The sequence below is a fragment of the Leptonychotes weddellii genome, chromosome X (assembly GCF_054177405.1).
Source record: "Leptonychotes weddellii isolate Sample4059 chromosome X, ASM5417740v2, whole genome shotgun sequence".
In the NCBI taxonomy this organism is placed as follows: Eukaryota; Metazoa; Chordata; class Mammalia; order Carnivora; family Phocidae; genus Leptonychotes; species Leptonychotes weddellii.
Window position 1 is genome coordinate 28,361,559 of NC_138385.1, and position 5,506 is coordinate 28,367,064.

A 5,506-nucleotide genomic window follows, 5' to 3' on the forward strand; every position below is an offset into this window, starting at 1 on the left:
TATTTGACTGAGAGAGACACAGCGAGAGAGGGAACACAAGCAGGGGGAGTGGGAGAGGGAGAAGTAGGCTTCCCGCCGAGCAGGGAGCCTGATGTGGGACTTGATCCCAGGACACTGGGACCATGACCTGAGCCGAAGGCAGACACTTAACGACTGAGCCACCCAGGTGCCCCTAGACTGTTGTCTTTAAAGGATCTTTATTTCCATCTCTTTCTCCACCCCCTTTTAGGGAACAAAACGCATGAAGGACACATACCCCAAATCAACACTCTCTTCATCTCTGAATGGTGGCATTAGTGGTTGTCTTCCTTTCCTCTCTACACTACACTGCCTCTGTTTATGCACACCTTACTTTGTAAAAACATATTCTTTTGTTCGAAATGAAATATTTAAATAAATGCACCAGTCAGGTACCTGGGAGTCACTGTGACCCAACAACACATCCCCACCCACCTAGGCATTAGGGATGCCACTTGCAGCAGCCCTGGGAAGGCCATGAAGAAGCACTGGTCCCGTAGCAGGTCCTTAGCAAAGTGTACAAGGTGATGTGGTTCAAGAAGTGCCTGTTTTGTTTTTTGGTTTATTAAAGATTTTATTTATTTTATTTGAAAGAGAGCGCATGTCTACATGTGCACGCATGCATGGGCGGGGGAGAGGGGCAGAGGCAGAGGGAGCCCGATGCAGGACTTGATCCCAGGATCCCGAGATCATGACCTGAGCTGAAGGCAGATGCTTAACCGATTGAGCCACCCAGGTGCCCCAAGAAGGGCCTGTTCTTGGAAACCTGGTTCTCTCGTCTGGGGATGGAGCAACTAAGAGTATCATAACATCAGGCTTATGAATGAGACAAACTTATATTATTTTTTGACACTACTTGTTTAAACTTCTTTCAATTGTAAATAGTTTTGTAAATTGTCAATATTAAATTTCCCACTTTATGAGACATTATTTGCCCACTATCAGGAAGGAAAAATAATTTTCTTTTTACTATTGTACGTTCTTGCTGGGGCCACTATAACAAAAGACAGATGAACAAGAGTAAACGCACAAAAGTTTATTGACCTGTGTATCCTCCCTATGACACATGGGAGTCCCCAGAGGTGAACAACACAAAGGCTTGGTTACAACTTGAGTTTACACAGTATTTTTGCAGGGAACAATAAACTTTTAGAATAATTACATGACAAAAGCAAAGGACCTTGAATCTCCAGAGCAATAAATTGTGAGAAGGCAAATATATGGGAAACATAATGGTAGATAAGGGCTAGTTGGTAAAATCCATTATGTAGATTTCTCTAGTGCCCTCTCCAGGCTAAAGAACTAATGTTTTCTCCATGGAATAACTTTTCTCCTTCCTGGTAGAGATAGACATCTTTTAAAATTTATGCCCTACTTTTAGGCAAATGGGGAGAGGGCTGGGAGCTTTGCTTGTATAGGCTTCTGCTTAATTGCCCACAACTCAATAGTCTTTATGCCAAAGTGGCACATTTTGAGGTCACATATTCTGCCACCTTCACTACAAATTCATGCTGTGTATATTTGGTTATGTATGAGAAATTTCATGTTCATTTCAAGCCCTGAGCAAATCTGAAGAAAATGTAGATTATATCATTACATTTATACAAATAAACAAAGGACAAAAGTCTACTATATACACATGTATTTGTTTCCTGCATGTATATCCAGATACCTATGTCCTGTTGGTCATTTAAACATGGTTCAAAAAAAAAAAAAAAAGGTTAAATGACCAAACTGTGCATTATGTTTAATATTGGACAGTGGAATTTCGAGGAACTCTTTCAATCATCTCTGTACTGAGACTATTTTTTGGTAGACAAATGGGGAATGTCAATTATGATTTTTAAATGTAGCATTGTTTAAAAAAATCTGTGGTGGCCCAGTAGCATATAACACAGAAATGAATTTTTGATCAAAAATAATTATAGCTTCTTTCCCATGTGTAGCAACAACACATGAAAACTTTGGAATTCTCTGGGTCTTTCTGCAAGTGACAACAATAATAGTGGTTTATGTTTTCATCTTTTTACAGATAATAGAAGACATCATCCTAAAATTCATAAAGGAATTTCAAGAGACCACCAAAAACTCAAAACAATCTTGAAAAAGAACAAAGGTGGAGGACTTACACACCCTGATTTCAAAATTTGCTAGAAAATTGTTATACACTAATCAAGACAGTGTGGAACCGCCATGAGGACAGATACATAAATGAATGGAGAACCCTAGAGAGCCAGAAACACATCATCATGTGTATGATCAAATGATTTTCAACAACGATGCCAATACCTTCCAATGGTAAAACACAGTCTCTTCAACAAACAGTCTTTGGCCAACTGGATTTCCACATATAAAAGAAAGAAGTTGGGACACTTATACTACATTGTATACAAAAATAAACGCAAATTATGTTAAAGCCCTAAATGTAAAATACAAAACTATAAAACAGCTAGAAGAAAACATGGTTAACATTTTGTTGACCTGGGATTTGGCAGTGATTTCTTGCATATGACATGAAAACAATGGGCAAAAAAGCAAAAATAGACAAATGAGACTACAAACTTAAAAACTGTTCTGAGTCAAAGGACACAATCAAGAGTGAAAGGACAACGTACAGAATGGCAGAAAATACTTGCAAAACAAATGCTTGATAAGGTATTAAATATTGAGAGAACTCCTACATCAAAACAATGGAAAACAACGTGAACTAATGTGTAAAATTTTCAAAGGACATTTCTCTCAGGATGACATACAAATGGCCAACCAGCATATAAAAAGATGCTTAACATCACTACACTTCAGAGAAGAATAAATTAAAACCAAAATGAGATACTTACTACCTTACACACATTAACATAGCTGTTCTTAAAAATAAACAAAAAACAAATCTTGGTGATTCCACATATATGTGGCAAAGTAAAGTGCTTCACTCAAAGAAAAACAAAGCAAAATGGCAAATGCCCAAGGCTGGGGGGAGAGAAAACAGGGACGTGTTGTATGAAGGATAAAGACATCACTTCTGCAACATGGACAAGTTCTTAATATCTACATGGTAACATTAAGAATATATTGAAAACTGGGGCGCCTGGGTGGCTCAGTCGTTAAGTGTCTGCCTTCAGCTCGGGTCATGATCCCAGGGTCCTGGGATCGAGCCCCACATCGGGCTCTCTGCTCGGCCGGGAGCCTGCTTCTCCCTCTCCCACTCCCCCTGCTTGTGTTCCCTCTCTCGCTGTGTCTCTCTCTGTCAAATAAATAAAATCTTTAAAAAAAAAAAGAATATATTGAAAACTAATGCTCAGTACAGTCAAAACTGGATATATACTAAATTTTATGATTATCTTTAAGAACAACAAAACTCTTAATGTAGACTACAATATTATCAAAAATGGTGGAAATAATAAAAACCATTTTGCAAGGTGAACTAAAAAGACTTTTTTAAGATTTATTTATTTATTTGAGAGAGCGAGAATGAGAGAGAGTACATGAGAGGGGGGAGGGTCAGAGGGAGAAGCAGGCTCCCCGCCAAGCAGGTAGCCCGATGCAGGACTCGATCCCGGGACTCCAGGATCATGACCTGAGCCGAAGGCAGTTGCTTAACCAACCGAGCCACCCAGGCGCCCCTAAAAAGACTTCTGAAAAGAAATTCCAGAGAGGAAAGATACTCAAAAATGAAACTTATTTCTAGATGACAGAGATTAAGGTACTATGGGTACAAGAATAATCCTTTTATGTCAATTCACTGATGAGAAGTTTGATTTTTTTTCCCCTAAAATTTAAAATACAAATATTTTCTGTAGTGAAGCTTTGATGGCATGTTTACACAGTCAAGATACGAGTCTCATGAATTTTCAGGATGCAAAATCAGCCATACTTACAAGAGAAGAGAAACTGTTTTAGGATGCCCAAGCAGCACCGACTTAGGGCAAGAAGCAAGAACAGAGGATGAAGACTCAGTCTGGGGACCATCAAGGTAGTGAAGACAGGTGAGCTATGAAACTATGACAAGTACGAGTCTGTATTATTGAAGAATGGCTGGGACCCTGGGGAAGAGGGACTGGACAGGACTCACCAGAATCTCCTTCTGCTGATAGACTGTCCCCTGAACTGAGCTGAACTACTTTGGTTTATACACACACACCAAGAATGTGCTGGCTGAAGTGAACCCCCAGACTTGAATTCCAGGAAACTTTCACCACGTTTGTGAACTCATGGTTCAGCTCTTAACAAAAACTAAGTGTCCAAACAGCTGATGGCCTCAAGAATCCAATGTGAGAACACATCCAATTTGAATGTATGAAAATTGTCATATCTTTCTCCATCCCAGTGATGTGTGAGACTTGGTGCCCAGAAATGACCCCATTGTTTTTGTGATGGGTGCAAATACCCAAGTCAATGTGCACTATTCGCAGAAGATGGTGTCCATCACCAAAAAATAACCTATCTGCTGCCATCAAGTGTGCAAAACTGACCAGAACGCTTCAAGTATGTGTAGTAATTTAACAAAAGACCCTTCTTCGAAAACACACACTATTCACATAGCATAATTTGAACCACTTAGTAAGTCACTGTTCGGGAATGCCGTTCTTACAATAAGACTGTGCAGTTTTGGGAAAGCAAGGACATACATATCCCATTTGATTACCCTATAAATGAAGTTGGAACAAAAATTTTTTCAACTTGAAAATCAATGGAAAAATAAACCCATTTTCTCTGAAAATGAATATATTCATTCTATATGTACAGCATCTTCAATAAACCTGCAACCTAAAAATGAAAATCAATACTGCCTCAGATACTAATACCCTAATTGATACTAAAAAAAAAAAAAAAAAACCCTGATCATAGGTTGTAATACACAAAACTGCTACAAACTTACATAGGATAAAAGGTATTAAAGTGGACGAAAACACAGAAATAAGATCTTAAAATTATTACCATATACACCTAGCTACCTCTTCCCGAAAAAAATCAAAACAAAACAAAACTTGCAACCTTCAAAATGCCTACATTTCACATCCTACAGGCTGAACATAAAATATTTCACCACTGCAGAAAAACATATCCTTTACCAAGCTACCTTCACCGTCTTTCCCGAAAACCACATGTCTGGGACTCTAATTCTCCCGGTATCAATCTCTCAAGGTACCCAGGTTACACACCAAAACTCTACACCTCAGAGCACTTAGAGCATAGGAGGGAGGGCCCATCTCCCGACCCGCCTGCGACTCCCACAGCACTGCTCCACCCGGGAAAGCCGAAGCTCGGGGCTCACGGGATCCCCAACGACTTCCGCTTGATGGCAGTATTGCTCCACGGACACCAACCGGCCCTTCCCCCAGGGCCTCTCCCTCCGCCCCTCGCCGAAGAAAAAAGGCCAAGCCCTGGCCACCGGCTCCAACATGGCGGCTCCCACGTCCCGTCCCGTCCCGTCCCGTCCCGTCCCGTCCCGCCCCGCCCCGCCCCGCCCCGCCCCGCTCCGCCCCGCTCC

The 5,506-nt window shown here is 40.7% G+C and overlaps 1 pseudogene; it reads left to right on the forward strand.

Annotated features, from left to right (window-relative positions):
- The first annotated feature begins 3,044 nt into the window (after nt 1–3,044).
- On the forward strand, nt 3,045–5,438 carry LOC102746028 (ribosomal RNA small subunit methyltransferase NEP1 pseudogene; annotated as a pseudogene).
- The last annotated feature ends 68 nt before the right edge of the window (nt 5,439–5,506 follow it).